Below are 26,502 nucleotides of genomic sequence, written 5' to 3'. Positions count from 1 at the left end.
GCTGGGGATTTCAGCAGACACTCCTAGCATGGTAGATGTATGCATTATGGTTTCTGGCATTTAACAATATTTCCTGCATCATTTTATGATTAGAAATCAAAAAAGCTCATGCTATCCTGCCCTCATCAGATGGCATTGTGACACACCTTTATACATTATACAAATGAATCATTAACCTCTGCACACTTATGTACATTGTCCACAAACCGCTTTCACAAAATGGTTCCACCTCTTTATTTGTTTTGGGGCTATTTGTGTTATTAGAGTGAGTATTTAAGTGTGTATTGCAAATCTAAAATGAAATTGTATAAATGATAGCAGTATTTGAAGAAGTAGTGGTGTAGAATGCCACACAATATTGGGCTTCATTATGACATTGCCAGTATCCTGGCAGTAAACCCAGGAAAAGCTATTTCCATCTCCAGCACTCAGTCCGGCGGCATTATCGCCAGATTACGAGTGCCGTAATGACGGTGTAAATCCCCATTCATGGAGTCACATAGGACTCCAGGGGGTGATTTGCCATCATTACCAGTACCCGAATACCAGTGCTGGCAATGATGGCATCATTTGCTAGTACGGTGCCTGCCTTACCTCCAACCTTTAGCTGGAGGTAACTCAGATGCCCGCCCCACCAGCAAACCTGTAGTCGGCAGGTCAGGTAATAGTGCCGGTATCCATTGCTACCTGCACTTTATTACCAGACAGGCCAACTTGTAATGAGGCCCAATGAATTGATCCCAACCAAGACCCTGAATATGAGCGGCATGCAAGATTGGGTCATTTATGGCTGAATTTATTGGGATTGTCGTATTTGTCACAACATTTTGTCACTATTCAAAAGGAAAGTTCTGGAAATGTTCACTGCTGCCATACTCCAGTCTTGCTTTGCTACATAATGGGCCTCATTATGACCCTGGCGGTACGGAGTGAACGGCGCCGTAAAAGGTGCCGGCGCCGTTCACTCCGTACCGCCACATTACGAGTTCCCCTCGCGGGACACGGTAAGCACGCCTGAGAAAACCAGGCGTGCTTACCGGGTCCCGCGAGGGGAAGAGGGAGCAAACAACGGGCCATCTCATAATGGCCCGTTGTTTGCTCCCTCTCCCATTCCCATTCAGCCCTATGGGGGCTGAAATGGGAATGGGGAAGGACCATGTCCGGGTCCTTGGAGGGAGGAATTACCGGGCCTTCCGAACTCGGAATGGCCCGGTAAGTCCTCATTCCGAGGACCCTGACGCCAATTGCGGCATGGTTACCGCCGAACTCGTAATGAGGGCCAATATATCTTTGACTTGAAGGTAAAGGCTATTTGCAATATCAGGGTTAGGCTGCCAATGAATTCTGTCAGGCAAATATTTAATAGCACCCAAGTGAAGCACGCTAATTAAAAGACCTTTTTAAACTGCTACAGGAAGGATCTGGGCTCTTTGCCAATTTGCATATCTTACACTAGTTGCTGAAGTATAATTGGGACATGCTTCAGCTTTGAGTGACTTGGGACTGACCAAAAGCCTTCACTGTACTACATCTGCGCCCTTGTGGTCTAGTTTGCCTTCACTTTCAGTGCTGTATCTCAAATAAATATTTGCATTGATGAATTATACGGTGCCTGTGGTTGTCTTCCAATTGGAAAACCTGTTCACATTAGCATCTGTAAGTGTAGCATGGAGGCTGTTTTTTTAAACAAATATAGTGTGCCATGTGAATACACTCATATTTGTAAATGGTTACTGGTATTTGCTAATTGTCCAAGCTAACAAGCATCATTGCTTAATTAAATTCTCATAACAGCCTCACATATTCAAATCATTCTAAACGTAAGCCTGGAAATCGTGGCCTCATTGAAGAATGTTCCTTTCGTATTTTCAAAGAAAGTCAGCTTTGTGTAACTTGCTGCATGTGCCAGACGGACATGTTCCACGTGCGTTCCCTTTCATGATGTTGCCTGGAACACAGGAGTAGTGCCCCCCTCACCCTAGTGCCCCCCTCGCCCTCATTGACACTATTATGGAATTCATTGTGACTTTGGCAGTACAAGTAGAAACGGGGTTTAGTTGGTACTACTGCCTGTGCACCAATTGCCTGGTTACAAGTTTGTCTGAGCACACGTTATTCAGTGCGTGCAGGATGGAAAATATCTGCATGCGCTGTATATCAGACAATGAGTATATGAAATACGGCGTGAGTAATTTGTGGAGAAAAAAAACTGAATGCTTTAGAAACCTACTGGTTATGAGTTGAACAACTCCTTTGCTAAAACGTGTGTCCTGTATTTTACGTCAGCCAATGAGTAATAGGGGCAAGCGAGCAAACACCTGCCACACCGTAAAAGACTGCAGTCATCAGCACAAAGCATAGTTCTATTGGTAGTTACTGATGTCCATCCTTCCACTCGTAACTCTGCATATAAAACATAAAGACATGGCATACATTGCGAGGCTTATGAAAACATGGAAAATACAACAGTCGCCAATCTGAGACAATGATTAGAAGGGAAGGCCAGGCCAAACGTAGTTTGTGTGAAGCACAGCATAAGACAAGGGGTATACAAGGAAAGATCTGGGTGGGGCTGGAGATTTGAAAAGGCAAATCCACACATTCATGTTTGATGTTGTGGGAGCGGTGGCGCACCAGAGAGTAGGAGAGGAGAACGAGGGCCTCTGTGCCAAGGGCAACACAATCTTCAATGCAGCACAATTCAGCAACTCCTCACCCGATGCAGGCTGGAGAGGGACACCATGATCAGCTGGTGCAGGCTGACATTGACTTTAGCACACAGTAAATCTTTGGTATAGCCTCTCAATACATGTTTCTGCCTTCTGATTTACATGACTGTGTGATCCTGTGGATTACCACCCTGTGCAGGTTTCTGGAATCATACAGCTAAACCCAGACACAGCTTCCAGGCATTTGAATGGAGCAATTCTTATTCCCTCCCTCACCCACACTTCTTATCGCACACTCCTTTACAACCCTGTACTCTTTCCCGTCCTGATACTCTACCTCCTCTCATGGTGCGAGTGAAGATGGTAATGTCCGACTCATGCACAGATTGAGTGGTGGCAGCTAGACGGCCTACTTAGTCTCTGCATCCACAATGCCACTGATTAAGACCACGTCTGTGTATGGTGTCACCATGATCACATTCAAGTGAACCCTCAAGATACTGGAAGAAACCCATCTTGTCATGATTCTTTAAAGCCATCCATGACCAAAGCAAACAGCTTGAGGAGAACCATAACCAGTCACACGTGCAGAGGCATGTTGCAATAGAAGTTGGCTCTTCATGCCCAATTTGTAACGGTTTATTGAGAAGCCTCCCTCAACACTGGGAGTTCCTTCCCTCCCCACTCAAGTGGTTACGCAACAGACTGTTTAACAGATTATTATCTTTAGCCCTATCCCAGACACATATCATGCTCCTTGGAACCCTCTGCCCTAGAGCTAACAATAAGCCAAGAACCAGGCCGGTGTACAAGAAATATATTGGTACATATTTGAGTTAAAAGTAATAGAAATTAGCGCAAAAAGTCAAACACCAGTTTATCTGTTGTATAACTCAATCAACTTCTCTCAGCACAAATAAATCACAAAAGTGAATTCAAAAGAATACAATTACAATTCTTCACTTGTTACAAATTTCACTACACGAAATAATTGCACTGAACAATAAAGAAAGCAAATATCATGTATTGTTGTGTGATTTTGATTTTCCTGCAGGTTTAAAAGGCTAGCAGTAGGATTTCAAGATTGGTACAAATGCATATTGCAATGTTGATTTTGCCCACACATTTGGTTTAAAATAAACACAGTGATTTAGTGGTTTGTTTTTCAGACCCCCCTTGCTTTGGTCTATGTTGCAAAGTCAGACAGAACAATTTGAATGACTTGGGGAACTTTGGATTTCAGACCCCCCTCCACTGAAAGGCCTGTGTTAGGGAAGCTAGATAAAAAGGTTTTAATGAGTTAAGAACAAAGACATTCTACTTTCTTAAAGAAGTCAGGGTCAGCTGGCCAACAAGGATTACCCAATTAATGTATAGGCTACATCACCCACTGGGAAGTGAGCTTTGTTAATTTCAAATTTTAACAGAATTCACCCTGTAGTGTTCTGCCAAATGGGGAATTAATTAAATTAATATTTTTGGTTAACAAGGCTAAGGATCTAGATGTACAGAGTCCCCTCAGCCCCCACCCACTAAACAGGGAAAGGATTCAAGGCAAGCAGACTCCCCCACCCTTTGTTTTCCCAGGGCTCAGTTTTACTTACATAGAAAGCCTCTGTTTGAGGTTCAGGAAAGCCAGCTGCATCTCATGACACTCTGGAAAGAAAGGGCAGGGGTCTGGTATCACCACTCTCAAAGATAGCCTCCCGCTCTCCACCATAGGACCCAGTCAGCTTTGAAGCTTCCTGGAAATAGACAGCTCCACCTGGATGCACTCTCAGCAATCTCCTCTGGTGTCTCCTTACAGCTCTCAGAGGGTAAGTTTCAGCAGCCTTCCTGATGGTCTGTCTCTTGTCACCACTAACTTTACAGTCTTGGGGAAGTACCCTGCAATAGTCCCTGCAACTAGGATTGGACACTTACCCCTCTCAGTCATCTCAAAGTGACGACTGGTTTAGGGGTCCGGAGCAACATATGTCAATACCCATTTGTAATCACAGTTTGTTCTCCTTTTTAATTTTTTGCACAAACCAGTTATGTATCACAACTTTATAATTTTTCTATCAACTACCATAATCTACATATTTTCTGATTCAGCTAATCATGGCAAATTAGATAAGCTGACCACCAAGTCCATACCATGTGGCACCTTTTTGCCATTTGCATAAAAAGCACAATAGTTATGAATACGTAAGTTATTAAGCATATCCCTAATTTCATTTTCCACCTGCTCACCAACTCTCACATTTGGAACATGTTCAGATCAGCCAGACACACATCTTAGATAGCCATTACAGTTCCATGAGTTGCAGGTGGATACATTTAATGTCCCCAAAATTGCCTGGAAATTACATACAAAATGGAACATAAATGAAATACATGTGAAGTATGATGGCTGAGAAAAAGGCCTAGATGATAATAGTCCTTTTAAATTAATTCTAAATTTTCATGTGGGACAAATGACCTTCCTCCTGCCTTCCAGCCATTTGTTTTCACTGGGTCAGCCTGTATCCAGTTTTTTTTTAATCAGACTCCTTTCTGTTGGAAAATTGCTCTTTGAAGTTGTTGGCCCCATTTCAAACCTATTAGTTGTGCTCCAGCCAAGAAGAACATTTCTTGCAGTCAATGGTTTCAGAGCCAGCAGGTCTGGAGAACACTGAATTTTGACACCTTTAGCAGGACACTTTATTGCAAATGGTAATTAGATGGGAGATGTGACATCCAGGCTGGGAGTGGGAGATTTTCTTGTGAAGTTTTGCCCACAGCCAGCAAAAGGGTCTGCCTTCGGCTGACATCTTTCCATGAAGACAAAGTGGCCCTTCAAATGTAACTGGAGTTTAGAAGCTGAAACATAATATACATTGCTTTTTGTCAACTCGGCACATCATGTTTTGTTTTCCTGACATTTTGCTCTGTGAGCAGTGATACATTTTCACTTTTAAAACTGCTTTTATTTTCACACACCTGTGCAAGCAGTTTGTTGTTGTCAATGTTTAAAAATCCAGTTTTCCATGTGACAGTGATCTTTGAATCCTGCTTCTTTTGTAAATTAAAATGCTGCTTATCCATTGGCAATGACAGGTAGTCCCCTTTCCACTTGGCTCTTTAATTTGACTTGAAAAACAAAAACCAAGGCCAGGCCGTTTTTGGTTCAGTGTTTAAAATCCTGCTATTCATTTGAAAGGGACTTCTGTGTGGGGGCTTTAAATACACCCCACATGCCTCCTCCCTGTTCCTCCATGACTCTTTGTTGGGGAAGAGCAGGGCAGAGTGGGGTTTCATTAGGCGTAATTTTCTTCATCAGGGAGTGGGCACTCCAGTCTCCCCTTCCATTTCTGGGTTGGGCGTTATGGCATGGCACCCCTTTTCTTCCTTCTTTTGGGAGTGGGCACTTCAGCCTCCCTTTCCATCTTTGGGTTGGAGGGTGTGGCACAGCACCCCCTTCCTTCCTTTCCAAGTCCCTGGAGTTCTTAGCATAGTCCACTCTCATCTCCAGACTAGAGGTTAAGGGGGTTAAATCTCTAATAAAAGATAGAAAACGAGTTTCAGTACTTTTTACACACATATTTTCCCAGAGGATTTAGATAGAATTTACAACAACATGCATTTCCACCATCACCCAAAACACATTTTATTTATTTTCTTCATTTGTACAATAACACCAAGTAAATTACTCCCTGTTATATACATTCGTCTTAGTTCCCATCTGATTTTTCATCCTTCCTTTTCATTCTTCAGATGGTTCCTCTGCTCGACTTTCATTTGAGTGATCAATCAGTCGTAAAGCATTCCTGGGATGACAGCTTTTCAACTGATTGATGTGGACCCATTTTTCTTCTGTCTGTTCTCCTTTTGGGATGCAGATCTTGTAAGCAACAGCTGATATTTTATCTACAATTTCAAAGGCACCACGCCAAGATGGGAGGAATTTCTGCTGCTTGGCCTGACTCCTATGAAAATTATACAGGTAAACCTTGTCACGTACTTCATACTCTTTCTTGATGGTCTTTAGATCATAGTAGGTCTTCATTCCTTCAGCCGACTTTTCTAAATTTCGCTGAGCATGAGCAAAAGCATGCTGGGGTGCTTCCTTAAATGTTCGATGTACTCATGAGTAGTGGACGCATTTGTCAGTGTCTGATCCTGAGTCCTCTAGAGCAGATGCTGTGGTAACACCATTTTTCGTCTGGTCATGAGCTCAAATTGAGACATTTTTGTTGCAGATAATGGTGTAGACGTAATAGCTACCAGGTCAAGCGGCAATCAAATTTCCTAACTCGGCCCAGAGTCTGCCACAAAGTTCTTTAAGATGCTCACAATTGTTTTGTCGTATCTCTCCACCCACTGCTTGAGGCCAGACAGTAGGCAATGTGGAGTTTTATTTTTACCCCTAGAATCTCCCACATCTTCGCCATCACCTCACTGCTAAAATGTCTTCCTCAGTCCGACTCAATCCTTTGTGGGAGGCTGAAACGAGAGAAGATGTGGTTGATCATAAGTGCAGCAGCTGTCTCCGCCTTAAAATTCAGGGCTGGAAGACATTCTACCCACTTCGTGAACCAAGGCAATGTCATTCCCCTTTTTTGTAGGGGAGCTCAGTGTGTGAGTGAACTGGGTTCGAATTGAGCACATACAAGATACCCCTTTAGGTAAATGTCGAGGTCCTTGTCCATATGTGGCCAGTAGGCAACCTCACGCAAGATTTCCAGCAGTGGCCATGTCATGGGTTTTTCAACATCAGGCTTCGGAATGAGGTAGGTACCACCCACTGGTCACTACGAGGTAGGGCTCTCCTTTCCAACAAACCGTCTTGGATCCAGAACATCTTTGAAAACTTCATCAACACCCAGAGATCCTCTTTACCGGCATAATCCGACTCTGTTAGAGGAAAGCTTACGGGGTCTTCAATTTGTCGATAACATTTCCCAATGATCGGGTCCTCTTTCTGTTCAGTGATCACATTTGCATTTGGGGTATCTTTACTCCACTGGGCTGTTGAGAGTTCACTGTTAGCCAGAGTTTGTGACCTGGTGACAGCTGTCATTTGGATTTCATCCAGCATGGATTCCATTTCTATGAAATCCCCCTGCAGAGCTCTGGTTTTAACTAGCTAGTCAGCCAGGTCATTCCCAGTCTTATCGGGCCCCTCTATCTCAGAATGACCTCTTATCTTTTTCCAATAGATGGTCATCTTATTGGAGGTCACCAGATCATTGATTGACTGGATCAGTTTGGCATGCTTTAGGGGTTTGATGTTGGCACAAAGCATGCCTCGATTCGTCCAATCAGGTGCTCCACAAACCCATTCCTGACATAATCAGAGTCAGTGATTATGACCAGTTCATTGAGTTGGCAGTTCAATGCAGTGAGGATGGCTTGATAAACAGCCATCAACTCTGCAACATGACTACTTTGGGGTCCTATTTTATTACCAGCAGTGCGTTCTGGGGTATAATTCACCCAGGCATTCACAATGCCAGCCAGCAGTTTTTTTTCCCTATTGTTATCAACATGGTAGGTGCACCTATCCACAAAAACTGTGGTTATCCCCCGACACATGTCTTCTCATAGACAATGTGTAGGGAATTTAAGTACGCCTCCATGTTGTTGTTGTTCGTTAGACTTTCGTCCTCGAGACAGTTCTCTTGAGCACAATCACAATTCTTGTTTTGGCCATATCTGACCTCCACAGGAAAGCCTTCCATGTACAGAATCCAGGAAGTACTTCCGGAATGACTAACGTCCCCTGCTCAGAGTCTTTCACTTTGTAGATACTACAAGGGTTGGTGAGCGGTCACAACAATAATGTGCTCCCACTGTATCAATGGGCCGTAATTGTTCAGCCCCCACACCGTTGCCAGGAGTGCCTTCCCACAGTCATTGCATTTTCCCTCCACAGAGGACAAAGTCTTGCTCTCGTATGAGATGACTTTATTGACCTTGTCATGCTTTTGGTACAATACCACTGATAGGCAAGTATCTGAAAACCCATCTCCAGGAAGAACTACTTTATGGGGTAAGCCAAACAAGGAGCCTGGGGAAGGCTTCTTTTCAGTTGTTTGACTGCCTCGGATTGTCCTGGACCACACTTCCACTTGACTCTGGCCTTTAAAAAATGGATCAAGGGTTGAGTGACCTCTGCGTAGTCTTCAATGAACTTTCGAGTATGATTAGTAAGTCCAAGAAGGCTTCCTAATTCTCGCAGCGTGGTAGGGACTCTTTCAATAAGGCTTCCACCTTCTTCGTCTGGGGATTAAGACCCTCAAGTGTGATCTCGTGCCCTAAGAAGTTCACTCGGCTCTTACACCACTGTGCCTCCTGAAAGGACAGTTTAGCTCCAGACTTCTGCAACTGGTTTAGAACATAGCAGACTTCTGCTATATGTTCCTCCACAGTTGATCTCTTGATCAACACATCATCCACATTGGCTAGGTTTCCCCTTTCGCCCAAATCTGGAATGGCCTTATGTAGGAAGATGTTGAACTCATTGCCAGAATTTATGTATCCAAAGGGGGTTCAAGTCCACGTGTACTGCTGCCCCCAAAGGTAAAGGCATGCTTGTACTGGTCTTCCCTACACACAGGTACTGTCCAGTAACCGTTGGTCAGGTCAATGGTGTTGTATACCTTTGACCATTGGATCTGGGCCAGTCCCTGATCGATGTAGGAAACGGGCCCTCTTGACATGTGAACCCATTTGGTCAACTCCTTCAGGTCTGCACATAATCTACATTGGCCACTTGGTTTGAGGATCCTCAGTACCGGGTTGTTGAAGGTACTGTCAATCGGACTAATTATGCCACTGGATTCAAAATTCTTGATAATCTCTGTGAGTGACTCTATGGATGCGAGAGGCAACCAGTATTGTTTCATAAATACTGAAGCCGTCTCAGGGTCCATGGGAATGGTGGTTGAAGGATCCGCAGTTATATGAGTCAACTGAAAAGATATCTTGGAATTCCAGGAAGACCTGTTTTAGCTTTTTTCTTTGCTCCTCGGTCTCACAGGCAACAGCAAGATTGATCCTTTCCTCAACCATCTGCTTGAAACATCGAAAAACCTCGGGCTTGGCAATTTCAGCAGTATCCTGCAGTTAGGTGGAGATATCTCTTTTGATTGTGTTGACCTGGACAGGGGATTCAAGGTAGTGGTACTTGACTCTGAACACTAACTCCTCCCTCCTAATGTCACAGGTCACCCCTATCACACCCTAGAGCAGAAAGAGTACACCAGGAAATTCCCCCCATGCCTAGCAAAAACCTTTTCTGCAGGAATACCGTCAATGATGCCGAAACAGTGGTTCGGGATTAATCCCATGATTTCATTACCTAAATCAATAGAATAATGTTGGGCATCAACCAACATTCCAATAAAGGTGTCTGCACCCAAAGTGATACTACGAGGGTTGCTGTTATCCATAAATATTCAAATGGTGTTGTGCTCTAGGTCTACTAGAGTTGTCGGATTTAAACATAAACCTTGTTGTTGGGGATGGGAATTTAGATTTATATATGCGTCCTGATGTTTGAGGTTCTGTCCTTGCTTAATTTTGAGGGGAAGAGTAAATTGTCGCACCTGTCCTGGGATGGTAACCTCTTCTCGCACTTGAAATTCAACCACATAAGGCAGCAATTGAGCTGACCAAAATGCTTTTTCCATGTTGTTAAAGCCCGTGGGGTTACTCCCCAGTCAGGACCAGGCTTAATTATTAATTAGGTCCAAGTTGATGGGGATCGGTTGAGAATATCACTTCCCAGATAAAAGGCAGAAGGGACATCTCTCAAGACTCGACAATTATGGTCTATACTTTTGTTGCCAATGGAAATTTTTAGCATAAACCTGCAGGAGCTGTTTGGAATTTAGGATTTCCAGACCTACTTCCCATTTGTCAATCAATTTAAATGTGGGAATGGTCTGATCTTTTGGAAGTTTCCTGAATAAATCTTCACTGATGAAGCTCCTTCCATTATTCAGGCATACTCTGGCGAGCACTGGTTCCTCCCTCTCATTTACCTGAATGGGGAAAAACAACTGCTCGCCCTTTTTCTGGATGTTCACCAGACTTTGAGCAGACTCTTCCTTATCTGGTTTCAAGGGACTCAAGGTTTCTTCTGATTTTGGACTGGTGTACAATTTTAGGGTGTTCCCTTCCAGTGTGGATTGCCACTTAAAACTGTGAGGAAAGTTGATTTTCAAGAATGGAGAAGGGTTCCAATAACCAGTTTGTTCTCCTACAGAGATCACAGTGATGTTTGGGACTTGGTTATTTTTTAAATTGAACTCTACGTTCTCAGAGCATTGATCAATAATGTGCCAGGTGCCATTCAGGCTTACATAATTGGTACTCATTTTTTATTTGATAGGGCGGTTAGTCCAGAGGACCTTCATTACACAGTCGATCAAAGGTGATAACCTCCTCTGAAGATTGTTCCCCAGTAAACAAGGTTTGCCCTCTGGAGTCTATCACTGGATGTTTCAGCCGGTGCAATCTAATTTTTATGTCCAGATCTGCTGTCCCTTTCAAAGAAATATAATTCCCATCGAAATTCTAGAGTTGTTGGGAAGTGGTGTGAGTGGAATTTGGTGGCACTCCACCGTCCAGAGTTTAGTTGGTCAAGGGTCCTTTTTGACAGGAAGGTGGCTTGGGATCCAGGATCCACTAGAACTGATAATTCATACTGACCCTGCACTTTAACCAGTGAATAAAATCGGCCTTCTTTCTCCTCCAAGGTGCAAAAAAAGTGTGAGTTATTATATAGCCTGGTGGTCATGTTCTTAATATTGAATGCCGACACTGTGGGATCTTGGGCAGCTTTTTGTGTTGGAGTAAGGGAATCTGTAAAAAAAAATTTGCAACTTGCAATGGGAGTTGTTGGGAAATTCTCCTTTTCCATGGCTCCTTGGCTGTCCCCCATTACCTGGCAACAGTTCTCAGAACCTGTTTGGAGAAAGAAAACCCCCTCCATTTCACTTCTGTGTGGCCTTTGAGGTTGAATAGTTTCTGGTTCTGGGTTGGTCTCCATAATTACTTACTCCATACATACTTACAGGGCTTGGAGGATAGCTCAGGGGCAACGCGCTTGCCTTGGAAGCAAGACGTTGCAGAGCAACACAAGTTCGATCCCTGGGTCCATGCTTAGAAACTTCTGGGTATTAAGCATGTTACAAATAATCAATTATAGTTACCCTGTTCCACTTAGGGTCTTTCATGACTCATTTTTCTTTGGGAGGGATCCCCCGTTTTTGAAAGAGAAGGTCTGCTTACCTGAATCCTCCAGGGATTCATCTCTTTCAAAGGGGATAATCCAGAGTTCCTCCACAAAATGGATTCTTCTTTGGCCTCTCCTATTTACCCTTTGCTCTTTGGGTTCTAAAATTTTGGGGTAGAAGAGACTCTTTCAGGCTGAGAGTTTTTAGGGGTTCTGTTTGGGTTAGAAAGGAAGCTTCCTCAAGGGCTTGGCTTCTCGTCTCCACCCAGGCCCCCTCCTCCGGAACCTGTGGTTTGGCATTGATTTCCTCCCGTCATTTCCCCGCTGGGGCCTCAGACCTGGGTGTTGGGGAATTTTGGGAACTAGGGTTAGGTTGAGAGTTGGACTGAGCTCTCAGCATGTGCCCCAGATCATTAGTCAGTTGCTGGACCCGTCAATCCAGTTACAAGACCTTGTCTGGGTGGTGGGGAAGTATCTATTCATACCTCTGCTGCACCTGAAAGGGGTAGCTGTCCCTTCTTCCAGAGTAGCTTGGGTACTGGCATTTCCCCCCATAATTATCCATCCTGAATCTCCCTTCTCCTGGGTTCAGGGATCTATTGTCCTGGAACTGGGGTAAGAGAGGAGGGTTTGGTTAAGAAATTCTGGTTTGGGGGATATCTGGGGAAAACGTTAATATTTGAAGGTGGAGTGATACTTCTCTCCTGAGGTAATTTGGTGAGGAAGTTTCCCTAGTACTTACCTGATTGGCCTCCGCCTTTGGCCAGGGGAGTGTATACATACCCCAGGATTGGTTTACTACCCTTGTACCTAGGACCTATATAGGTGGCAGTGTCAGAGGGATGATTGTTCTGGACCCCTGCCTGTCTACCATTCGATTGGTCCGGGTTGGGGGGGTCCCTTCTGCTTTCCATTTTGTTTTTTGGCAGGAGAGTTACTTTTAGGCCCCCTGCTTCCAGATCCAAAGGAGGGGTAGTTTTTACCTCTGTCACCGTTGCAGCAGCAGGGGTGTTAGATGATTTGGGGGTTTTGACAGTATGTCTCCTCTCAGGCAGCTTTTGATCCTCATAAATTCTGGTGGCCTGTTCAATCACCCAATCCAGGATCCTATGTTCATGAAAGTCACGCACTAACTGTGTCATTATGTATTTGGGGAGAGCATGGAAACGTAGTTATGAACTCCCTATTATTGGTGTTCACCCGCCGAGAAGTCTAAGCAAATGCCTGCTTTAACTCCTGCACAAATTCCCTAGGTGCCTGATATTCCCCCCACTACAAGTTATATGCAGGATTACAGGCCTCTTGTGGGTTCCTATGGGTGGAATATTTTTTCAATATGGCCGCCTTATAAGTGAACCATTTATGATAATCCTGGTCCTCCAGTCCTGCAAACAAACTGTAGTACTCAGGTGTGAATGTCCATTTAGCAAATGCTATACAATTTACATCATTCCTGATCTGCAATGATGCCATCATTTGCTCATAAAGTTCCAAGTGTTCCCATGCCGAATACTCTGCATTCTTGTGGTATAGGGTCAGGAATCTCTTTATGGCCTTCATTTGTCTTATTGGGTCTTTCACAAAATCCATGCTCTATTTCACTGTTTTTTTCTTCCTCTGCACCTGAGTCCATTAACCTTCTGACTCAGAACTGCTAGTGGTAATCCCTTCTCTATGAGACTGAGAATAGCTCCCAGAACCACAGGGTCTGGACCTCTCTCGCCTGGACCAAAGTGAACTCTCAGGGTCACTTTCCCCAGAGTTCCTTTCAGGCCTAGGCTAGCACCCAGTTTCCTAATTCCTCCTACCAGGGAGTCTGTGGAATTCCCCCTTCCCCTCAATATGCAGCGTTTTTTCGAATGTCCTTCCTTGGCTGAAGGTCTGGCATTTCTCCTTCATCGAAGCGGTCAAGGTGGTCTCTTTGTAGTCGCATCTTCTGCCAATTTAACTCCCTGACTTTATCTTCATAAGAGTTGCCATGGTCTGAAGTACTTACCGTATTATTCCTTACTTCCCAGGACACACTGGTCGGGCCACTTTCTCTTCTGTGTGGTAGAGATGAAAACTCACCAATATCAGACAGGGACTGACCTTCTTGATCAGTTGGGCTAGGCCTGGTAAGTCTAACTGTCTCATGTCACCCTGTTACGGATAGGTGGCATGCAGACGGTCAGTTCCCATTTGTGAATGAGAGGTTGTAAATGACTGGCATGAGGCCCCTGTTGGGAAGGTTGCCTCCCCTTGATCAGTGGGCCTAGTCCCATATCCTGATTAGTCAGGGTGCCGTAAGTCCTCTTTATAATGTTTGATTTCCTTAGTGACGCTCTCACACCTGTGTCTCCCTATATTTATTTGCTGTTGGTAGTCAGAGAGCTGGCTTTTTAATTATGACATTAAGATCTGATTAGTGTCAAGCACCCTGCTCTGAGCTACCAACCGACCTTTTGTTTGCTGCATCTCATGCTGAAGTGATTCATTCTCCCTCTGTGAGCCTTGTATGCTGCATGAATATTCAAGGCGCTTTCCTTCAGGAAACTAATCTCTTTCTCTTGCTCATCCCTACCATTCGCTGCCTCTGATAGTTCAGCTTCTATTTGCCTCACTCGCTCTGCAATCTCATTCCTTTCATCTCTCGTTCTGGTAAGTTTCTAAGACCCTGACTGACTCTTTTCTACCTCCATTTTCAACTGATTTATCCTCTGCAATAGATCACTGTTATCCTCTTTCAAGAGGTATTTTTCCTGAGCCAGCTTCATCCTATGTTGTTTCAGAATACTTACCTGCTGATGTATCCGATCAAAGCCATTTTGGGAATCAACCCCTTTGATAATTAACTGACTGTTTTCATTTTTCAACTGCTTTATTTGCAATTGAAAGGCCATGATGTCATCTGAAATGACTCTATTATGAGCAGACTGTTCAATTAGCTTGTGTTGCAGTGTGCCCAGATTTTCTACACATTCTTTATGTGCATTTTCCTGTGCACAAAACTGTGTTTCACGCTCCGTACTCTCTTGCTGCAGTGTTTTCAGCTCATCTTTGAATTGTTGAACACGATCCTGGGCCTGTGACAGGTCTCCAGCCTGATTCCTCCTACTAGCTTCACTATTTTTCTGAGCCATTTGTATCTTTTCATCACGAGCAGTTGTGGTCAGATAATATGCCTCAAGTGCTTTGTGCAATATTCCACCTTCAAACCAAATATCATTGCTTACTGAGGCAACCTCCCGAACAATTCTGGTTTGCCAGATTCCTGCGTTGTCCTCAATCCATTCTCCCTTAAGAAATAATTTAGCTAGGAGATGCTCCCTGGCTTCACCAATTTGTACAGTAGTAATTTTTACAATTGGCTTTTTTCACTTTAGTAAAACTTTCTTTATGCAGGGGCAAAATCACTCTGTTCTTGCTTGATTTCCTCACACCAATACATTTGTACACACTCTTAGTTTTTCACCTATACACCTCCCCGGAATTCAGGGATCAGGTTCTTGCAACACTTTAACAAAACTAAGATGACTTTCCCTCCACCTTAATGCAATTGCATCAAAATGAATAGACTGAAACAATGCACTTGTCATGGATCAGGAATAGGAAACAAAATCCCGTCCCGAGTCCCCAATTTGTAACAGTTTATTGAGAAGCCTCCCTCAACACAGGGAGTTCCTTCCCTCCCCACTCAAGTAGTTACACAAATTAACTGTTAACAGATTCTTTTCTTTAGCCCTATCTCAGACACATATCAAGCCCTTGCATCCCTCTCCCCCGAGCTAACAATGAGCCAAAAACCAGGCCGGTGTAGAGGAAATATATTGCTATTTATTTAAGTAATAGAAATTAGCATGAAAATGCCAAATACCACTTTATCTGTGGCACAATACATTCAACTTCTCTCAGCATAAATAAATAACAAAAGTGAATTGAAAAGAACACAATCACAATTCTTCACTTGCTACAAATTTCACTTCATAAAATAATTAAACTGATCAATAAAGAAGGCAATCATCATGTAATGTTGTGTGATTTAGATTTTCCTGCAGGCTTAAAAGGCTAGCAGTAGATTTTCAAGATTGGTACAAATGCATATGGCAATTATGATTTCCCCCACACTTTTGGTTTAAATTAAACATAGGGTGATTTAGTGCTTTGTTTTTCAGACCCCCACTTGCATTGATCTATTTTGGGAAGTCAGACAGAAAAACTGAAAGGATTTGGGGAATTTTGGATTTCGACACCCCCTCCACTGAAAGGCCTTTGTTAGGTAAGCTGGATAAAATGGTTCGACTTATTTAAGAACAAAGACACCTCTCTTCCTTAACGAAGTCAGGGTCAGCTGGACAACAAGGATTACCCCATTAATATATAGGCTATAGTTTACAGCACCCACTGGGAAGTGAGCTTTGTTAATTCTGAATTTTAAAAAAATGTACCCCGTAGTGTTGTGCCAAGTGGGGAATTAATTAAATTAATATTTTTGGTTAAATAGACCAAGGATCTACACTGTTTTGCCCCCACACCCACTATGAAGGGAAATGATTCAAGGCAAGCAGACTCCCCCACCCTTTGGTTTCCCAGGGCTCAGTCCTACTTACATAAAATGCCTCTGTTTAATGTTCAGGAAAACCAGCTGCACTCAGGACATTATGGAAAGATAGGGCAGGGTTCGTGTCACACCACTCTCAAAGATAGCCTCCCACTCTCCACCAAATGACCCAGTCAGCTTTGAGGCCTTCCAGGAAATAGACAGCTCACCCAGATGCACTCTCAGCAATCTCCTCTGGTGTCTCCTCACAGCAGTCAGATGGTAAGTTTCAGCAGCCTTCCTGATGGTCAGTCTCTTGTCTGTCTGTCTTTTTCTCTTTTTTGACCCTTTCTGTCTAGTGCAGTCCCTTTTATATAGCAGCGATGACACCGCCAATTTTACAATCTCGAGGAAATACCCAGCAATAATTCCTGCCACTAGGAATGGACAGTTACCGTTCTTCCTCCTCCCAAACCCAGCCTTCAAATCAGGATTGGTTTAGGAATCTGGAGCAACATATGGCAATTCCAATTTGAAATCTCCATTTGTTCTCCTTTCACATTTATTTGAACAAACTAGTTATGTATCACAACTACAGAATTTTACTATCAACTGCCATAATATACATATTTTCTGATTCAGCTAATCATGGATAATTAAATAAGCCAACCACCAAGTCTGTACAATTTAACACAGCCATGTGACACCTTTCTGCCATTTCCATAAAAAGCACAACAGTTATGAATATGTAAATTATTAAGCATATCCCTAATTTCATTTTCCACCTGCTCATAAACTATCACATTTGGAACATGTCCATATCAGCCCGAAACACATCTTAGATAGCCATTACAGTTCCATGAGTCACAGGTGGACGAATTGTATATCCCCAAAATCACATTGAAATTACATAAAAGATGGTACATAGATGAAATCCATCTGCCTTATGATGGCTGAGAAAAAGGCCTAAGTGATAATAGTCCTTTTAAATTAATATTGAATCTTCATGTGGGACATATGGCCCTCCTTCTGCTATCCGGCAATTTGTTTTCACTGGGTGAGTCTGTACCCAGAGGTTTTTATCTGTTTCCTTTCTTTTGGAAGCTTGCTCTTTGAAGTTGTTGCCCCCATTTCACACCTACTCGTCGTGCTCCAGGCAAGAGGAACATTTCTTGCAGTCAATGCTTTCAGAGCCAGCAGGTCAGGAGAATACTGAATTTTGACACCTTTAGCCGGACACTTTATTGCAATTGGTAATTAAATGGGAGATGTAACATCCAGGCTGGGAGTGGGAGATTTCCTTGTGAAGTTTTGATCACAGCCAGCAAAAGGGTCTGCCTTGGGCTGATATTTTTCCATGAAGAAAAAGTGGCTCTTCAAATGTCACTGATGTTTTGTAGGTGAAACATAATATATGTTGCTTTTTGTCAACCCTCACATCATGTTTTGTTTTCCTGGTATATTTCTGTTAGCAGTGATACTTTTTGACTTTTAAAACTGCTTTTGTTAGCAGTGATACTTTTTGACTTTTAAAACTGCTTTTATTTGCACACACCTGTGCCACTAATTTTTTTTCTCAAAGTTTAAAAATCCTGTTTTCCATGTGACAAGTATCTTTGATTCCTCCTTCTTTTGTAAATTACAATGCTGCTTATCCATTGGTAATGACAGGTAGGACCCTTTCCACACAGCTTTTGTTTCAGTGTTTAAAATACTGCTTATCATGTGAAAGGGACTTCTGCTTGGGGACTTTAAATGCACCCCACAAAGTTCCGGGGCCTGCCTCATGGGTAGTGCATTTCAGTACAGGTTGTGAATGTCAGAAAGAGTGGCATTCAGTTCTGTCATTTGTACAACATATCAACCAGGCACAATGGGCCTCATTACACGGATGGCGGTAACCATGGCGCTAGTCCGGCATGGTGAATGGCGGAATTACTGCCCCATTCCAAGGTTGGCGGGGGTGGTAATTCCCCATTCACCATGGCCCTTCCCCATTCCCATTTGAGCCCCCATAGTGCTCAATGGGAATGGGAGAGGGAGCAAACAACGGGCCATTATGAGATGGCCCGTTGTTTGCTCCCTCTTCCCCTCGCGGGACCCGGTAAGCACGCCTGGTTTTCTCAGGCGTGCTTACCGTGTCCCGCGAGGGGAACTCGTAATGTGGCGGTACGGAGTGAACGGCGCCGGCACCTTTTACGGCGCCGTTCACTCCGTACCGCCAGGGTCATAATGAGGCCCATTATGTAGCAAAGCAAGACTGGAGTATGGCAGCAGTGAACATTTCCAGAACTTTCCTTTTGCAATTAGCAGTACCATTATTTGCTCTGAAGTCCCTTAGCGGGTCCCGTCCTTAATGTGTGGTCTGACCACACGTTAAGGACGGGACCTACTAAGGGACCTCGTAGTAGGGCGATAAGGGATTACTGGCAACGGTGCCCTTACCGGTGCCGGTAATCCCTTACCGCCATCCGTGTAATGAGGCCCATTTGTGTCTATACCTTACATGGGTATAGACAAGTTGATTGGAGTAAAAGTGGAATATAACAAGGGGGCCCATACATCTCTGCCCCCTATTTTGATAGATAATTTCTTTGTGAAAGGAACTGATTCAACTGCCCCAGAGAAGCCCTGTGTTTCCACAACCTCATCCAGAACCTCACCTGATAGAGGGAATCCTCCCTCACTAATGCATGATTTAATCGCACCTGTGTCTAACATGAAAATAAATGGTTTACTCGCTATCTCCATGTCTACTAAGGGTTTCCTGGTTGGCAGTGACTGCACATGCTAAGGATCTCTATGGGCTGTTGTAATCTATGCACCTGTTTGTACCCAGGAAGACAAACGGTTTTCTCCAGCCACAGCGGCTCCTTGATAGTGAGTTACTGTACCAGTTGGAACAGTGCTGTTACTCTGGATATGGGGGCCCACTTGCTGTCCCTGATGTACAGTGAATTATGGCACATTACTTGCTCCCAGGTAGATAACTGCATAAAGGTTGGTGGGTGAGGGGGCAGGGCCACAGACATTGGTTCACCATAAGGGGCCATCAGAAGCATCTGTCCGTATAACTGAAGGTATGGACTTTGGCATCCCTGCGAATAAGGATACATCTGTTGTTTAGGATATGCACATGCCTGTCTACTCCTACAATCCCTTGAGAAATGACTCATGCACACGCATGTCCAACACTGCTCTGCTCCTCCTCCTCATGATCCCATTCCTCTGAAACCCCCTTGCACTCCTCAGGCACCCAAAAATCCCCTCTCCCTCATTAAAAGCCCCCTTGGTTTCCCCCATTGGTACTGAGGTTGGTACCCATCTGTCCACCTGTTCTCTCCTCCCCACCTGGATGCTGCCTGTATGTCTGCCTGAATAACCCTAAGGTCTGCCGATCTTTCTATCTGCACTGCTGCCACGGCCCCTTCCAATGCAACTTTTGCTCATTTCTTTTGAACCAGTTTCTTTTCCTTCTCTTTTTCTTTCAACTGTTTACAATGGTGGATAATAGACTATATTTCCACCCAACCCTTTGGCTCAGTCCCCACTATCTTGTCAAATGCCTTCTGCACCTCTTTTGGGAGCCGTCTTTTAACCACAAAATAGAATGTAGAGGAGCAGCTGAATGCCTCTTCAGGAAGTCCCGCCTCCATCCTTCCTATATGTTGGAATCCAGAAGTCACGCCATGCATGACACCAGTGATTGTGCCTATTCCACAGAGAGCCTTCTAGAAAAGGTATTTATTGAGTAAGCAATAAATGATGTATCCCTGTAGAGATGACAGTCTCTTGGAGGAGATCCCCAAAAGAATATGAAGATTGGAGATGGAGAAGTTGGTGACGTCACAAGAAGCAGGTGTTGCGGACTGAGAAGAGTGGCTGAAGAAAAGGATGTATGGACCGTGTGGAATCTGATGACAAAATAATGAATCGAGTAAGCTTTCATATGCAGAATGAAGATTGCACATGTGCAGAGCACTGCAGAAAATGCAAGCCATTTAATAATTGTACAGGCGCAGCAACGCAAGTAGACTAAGTAATCTTAAAGGCTAGCTATATATAGTGAATAGACTGCAGGTGGTGCCGCCATTAGTAGCTTGACATTGGTGTCACATATTACATAAGCTCAGACCCACGGAGAAATAAGGATCGGAAAGCTGAGTCACAGCATCCTGAAGCTAAGAGCATGGAACGGCCAGGAAGAGCTGTCTGGCCTGGTGTCAAGGGATGGAGCAGCCAAGAACTGGTTATCTATCCTTGAAGAACAGTAGGTGTGAGATGCTGAATCATCTCTTGGTAAGGTGCAAAGAAAGAACACCATGGGTGCCAAGTTTGTTCATTTAATACAATTAAATGCTAGCAAATGAACCAAACAGCGGTCTCCTACCACGTGGACTGTGGATAGAAATAGTAGGTGGGTACGTGGCTCTAGCCTGATATAGCATGTGCTTGTACTCCCATATATTCTCAGGAGCAAGGATGCTTTGCAAGGCCAAGTTCAAAGACAATCTGAATGGCAGCTGGCTTAAGTGCTGCTAGTGAGACAAATGTTCCAGAAGGGTACAAGCATGCCAACCAATTATAGAGGGCCATAACACGAAGGGCCCTATATTTTGAGAGCCAATGATATATAGTGTATCAAATAACTGATGAAGATGACTTGCACTAAGGGTGGGCATAAGTTGTCCATCTAACTGTAGAGACCTAATCACAACCCGCTCCCTTATATGAAGTATACTTAGCTGAGTGTATCACAATACCCTGTAGGTTGTTATTATTTGCCACGTAGTATGATGTCATGTATGAGGCATTTTTTGTATATAAATATGTTTTTTATGCAAGATATTTCAGAGCTCGAACAAACGTCCGTCAATGTCTGTTGTAACTCCCTGTTTTAGACAATTGATATTAAAACAGTTCAATGAGACTTTGCCAACTTCCTGAGTCAGTCTGATTATTTGGTGTAAGAGTTACTCTGCATCCCATCCTTTGCATAACATTTTACTGATTAAGGACCCCTGCGTTAATGTGGTAGCAATGTCAGATGGTTACAAAGACCCATCGACCTGTTAAAGCTCCTGTATTTCGGATGATTGGACATCCTCCACAATCTAGTCAGAAGATTGTGGGTTCCCTGTTGAGAGCAGCCAAACAGAAAACTTGCAAGAAAAACGAGACAATGGGCAGGGGCCCTCTTTGACGAAATCCCTACCTGGTTTCCACAGACGCTTTGCAGGCGGAAGGCAAAAGTGGTTGATTGGAGGGGGATATGATACCGAAGGCCATGATCCAAATGAGCGAATGGTGAGTAGACTGAGGGGAATAGCAAACTAAGGGGACGGGGTTGTGATAATTTACAAAGTAACGAGAGTAACGGGAGTAACAGGAAATATTGTGTAAAAAGAGAGTGAGATATAGCGCCCAGGGGCCTGACCCACAGGGGTTTAGAAGAGGTTGTCTTACACCCCAGCCGAGAGTCCCTAACCTACGTGTAAACAGGTTTAAATAAGAAGACAACCTAAACTCTGTGATCAGAGAATTAATTAGGGGCGAGAATAATAAAGGTTATCACCATGGTTTTTATATGAAGAGTCGACTAGTTTGTCTGTTTATCTATTTATGTTAAGTTAAGGTGTTGAAGAATGATATGAACAGTTCTGTAAAAATTTAGACAAAGTCAAGAAGTTATACTATCTATTTAGGGAATTGGTTGGTACTATTCCAGAGGTAGAGAGAACATTGGAGAAATAGAGGTTTTGAGCAGCGATTGTTGATGCATGCTCATATTTTATTTTTTAAGAATTAAAAAGCGGCAAAAGTATTTCATAAACTCTGGTAGGTATTGACAGTCAATTGGGACTTGTCACAATGGGAGATATCACTCCTCTAATGCATTTATGTAAGACATTACCAAAGCACATGCCCAAGCTCAAATAGTATAGTGCGGAATGGGTTAAAGGCATGGCAGATAAGATGTTCATGCCATGGCCACAAGGGGGATAATTGTCAAAAGTGGTATAGCATCACATGAACACATACTTGCACGCTGCGTACGCCGAAAAGAAGTTAGAGAAGAGGTTAGCTATTTTAGAGCTTTGGAAAATGTAACAGCAAGAGAGGGAAGATCCACCACCCGACGAGTGGATGCTTAACCAATGTAAGGATGAAGAAAAGGATGGTATCCATTAAAGGAACTGAACGTGGCAACGGGGTATAGAACGCCTGCTTATAGCAGTGACGATAGTCCAGAGAAGAGTAATCAAAAAGAGGAGATCTTTAAGATCTTACAAAATAAAAAGGAGAAAAGTGAGAGATCAGACAAATCATCAGAAATAGAATGGGAGATCAAGAGATGGAAAGGAGAGAAAGATAAAGCAGAACGAATGGATGGGAGGACAGATGTTACTCAAGTTAGATGGGAAAAGCATTGAGGAAGTAAGGCAAAAGAAGATCAGGATGAACAGGATATAAAAGACAGGGAATGGGAAAAAACATCAAAGGAAGAGCATAAAAGAAAGAGAAGACAGCAGCGAGAACACATGTATCAGGAGAAGCAACAAAAGAAAGAAGAAAGGGCAGAGGAGCAAAGAAAGCATGGCAACAGGCAGAGAGCAATAGAAGAATGGGATGGACAAGAAAGGAAGAGGAAAAGCACAGAAATTAAGGGACAGAAGAATACAGAAACGAAGATAAGAGGAAGAAAACAGAGCAGGAGTAAGGAGAGAAGAGATAAGACAGGAAGAGGAGAGAGTTAGATGGGAAGCAAAAAAGCAAATAGAGTTAGCTGAAAAAATTAGAACGTAAGAGGACACAGCAGGAGTTTGATATTCTCATTTAAAAGGAAATTATGGAGCCAAGTCCTGCAATATGATGGGACAGAATGGAAGAGTTCCTACTGTTAATGGAAGCGACGTCAGCGCCATCTAGAGTGGCCTTAGAAGAGAACTGTGATATAGGAAGTATTGGAGACAGAGTCAATAAGGCCTATCACGAGGTAAAGGAAGGTAGCAAACTGTGAAGCTGATGGAAGGGAGATCAATCCCTAATCTTCCAATCAGGAAGCAAAGAGGAAAACCCATTCAGGCTAGACTCGAGCACAGAGCCTTATCCCTAGGTAGACTTAACTTGGATAAGAGTGAAGGGGACGAGAGTCACACAATTTGGGGACTAGATATGTCAGACAAGGGGGTGCATGTGCCCCCAAGGGAAGCCTGCAGGCGGACAAGGAAGTAAGATGGTCTGATCTAGAGCAACCTAAGGATAGGACGCCAGATCCCATAGCATATCCAGAGCGTCCCAGAGGATGATCGTATAGTGAGAAGGAAGATTTACTGCCATATGTGAGCAAGTTAAGGTTGCTACCAGTGAGGAGACAGTCAGGGACCATTGTCCCCACCATGGATAGGCAGACGTTGGGAGCCAATGTGGGTTAGGGTTCACAGTTTCCCTTTTTGGAAAAAGGGGGAGCAAGACCATAGTATATTCCATGGCCACAGATGGATAAAGATAATTTAAGATGCAAGCTCCCAAGTTTGACGTCGGGTGCAGGAAAATGGATTTATGAATTAGAAAAAATTACAGGAGGAAACATACTAGCCATAGGTGACATCAATGGTCTCTTGGCAGCTATTCTCGGGGAAAGAGCTGATGATATATGGAGGAGAGCAGGATATTCAAGTGTGACAGCACAGAAAACAGTGCACGATGGATCACTGTTTAATAATTGTAGGGCAGACGTGTGGAGGGCTCTCAGAGTACAGTATCCTGACAAGTCAGACATGGGTGCAATCATGACACATAAGATGAAAGCAGATGAAGACCCCCTTGCTTATATTCAGGATATTCAAGAGCGTTGAACTCTTGAAACGAGGCAACCGTGGTAAAAAACGGTGGGATTATTTTACTACATTTTATGGGTTCTATGTGTTAATATCCCTGCAAATATATTTCCAAACAAGAATGGTGCAATTTTTTTGCAGCAATATAAACACATGGAACCTGCGGGGAACACCCCTGTAACCCATATATTTCTTTAAAGGGAGCCGGGGGACGAAAGAATCCACTGTTCCCATTTACCCCATAAATTATCCCCCATAAATAATGTTGCCTATGTCCTTTCCTGGCAAGCATATATATGGCAACATTATTTATGGGGATAATATTACCTGATACTATTTTATTTCAGGGGTTGCCTGAGCAAGTACTGAGGCAGATGAAAAAGCAAGTGGGAATGGAATCAAAGCCATGGGCTGAAATACAGTTGGTGTTAGTGCATCAGTGTTGACTGCTACAGGAGAAAAATAAAAAGAAGATGAGGCTAAGAAACGTGAGGAAGCTAAATTAGTTCAGAAGAAATTGTCAAAATATTCCATAAAAGAGGCAGTATTGACAAGTGGAGAAGGGTTAGGAATACAGCAAGCAGTGGGAACATCGCAAGCGAATAATCAGCGCCCGATGGACCAAGGAGGGAATGGGTTTGTGCCATGTGTTAGAAGCATGGGCTATACACAGGAACTTATCTCTTTGAAACAAGAGAAGAGAAAAGTGGAACAACTGTGGTTGAAAACTCAATTGTTAGCGAATAAAGAGAACTGGAAAGTCTTAGAAAAAAGTTATTGGATACAAACCTCCAGGCGAAGAAAGGCTTGTTTGATGATCACATTTCTAGCTCAATCAATGACACTCAGAAATGTTTTGAGATTGTTAAATCATTGGAAAAACCGAAAGCTCAAATACAACAATTTAACCCAAATAAGGCTGATTGTGAAGCGGTACAGAAATCTTTTTCGGACAAAGAATACAAAGAACAATGCTCTATTGCTAATGCAAGAAAGGTACATAATGGCTGTGAGGCCCAGAGCTCTACCAGTTAATTTAAATCTCATGTTAATCCCCCTTTTCGTTTGAACCTATCACAGTGGATTCTTTTGTAAAAAAATCTTGAAGAAAATGGGTCCTACGACCTCCCAGATGGTTATTTTACTATTAAAAATGTTTTTACAATATTTAGAAATGTTTGCGCCTTTTTAAACTCATTTTTATAAGGGTTTCCTTTTTAGACAATGAAGTGACAGACATTTTGAAAAGTGTCACAGTGACCCCGCTACTGATATAATCCAACTTGGACCCCACAATATTTTCTAATTACAGACCAAATACTAATGCACAATTCTTATTGAAGATATTTGACAAGGTTGCAGCTATTCTGCTCCAACAGTATGTTGAGAAATCAAATATCTTATATCAGCAGCAGTCTGGTTTTAGAACCACACATGGGACTGAAACTGCCATGGTAGATTTATAAATGGAAATGCTAGACATAGTGGATGACGGCAAAGCCAGTCTGTTGATGATTTTAGATCTTTTGGTGGTGTTCGATCTTGTAGATCATTCTAAACTTTTAATATGTATTCAGGAAAGTGGAAATTGTTCTTCTAACTGTGTGAATGGCTCCGGTCATTTTTAAGTAACAGAAAATCTAAAATCACTTGGCAAAATGTATCCTCTAACTTGGAGCAGATCACATGCAGAGTACTGCAGGGAGCTTGTTGTCTCCCCCCCTTTTTAATGTTTTCTGTCAATCCCTGTGTGACCTTTTGGAGTCTATGGGATTATATTTTACTAATTATGCTGATGATACTCAACTTCTGTTTAGATTAAGTGGAGATTATGAAAAAGACACAGAACTGATCACATCTGCATATGAAAAAATTCCTGGATGATGGAAAACGGCCTTTGCCTTAATGGTCAGAAGGCAGAGCTTTTGATTTTTGGCTCAGACAAAGCAAGAGAAAAACTAGGAGTGGCATATGAAAAACTACTACATAATGACAACATTTAATATACACAGTCAATAAAGTAAAAACTCTGGGCGTTACCATTGAGGCATCACTTAATGTAGATGCCCAAGTTACAAGTGTGACAAAAAATAAACAATATTACCTCAGGTCATTATTCCTGATAAAACCTTTTGTCCCAGCAGCTAACTGTGCCACGTTATTAAGAGCTCTAGTCTTATTGAGACTAGATTATTGTAAGGCACTATTAGGCAGAGCAAGTAAACGCTGAACTAAAAGACTACAGATCTTGCAAAATGATGCCGT

The sequence above is a fragment of the Ambystoma mexicanum genome, chromosome 4p (assembly GCF_040938575.1).
Source record: "Ambystoma mexicanum isolate Mex_15411 chromosome 4p, UKY_AmexF1_1, whole genome shotgun sequence".
NCBI classification, from domain to species: Eukaryota; Metazoa; Chordata; class Amphibia; order Caudata; family Ambystomatidae; genus Ambystoma; species Ambystoma mexicanum.
The sequence above is the reverse complement of the archived record's forward strand: the minus strand, read 5'-3'. Positions refer to the sequence as shown.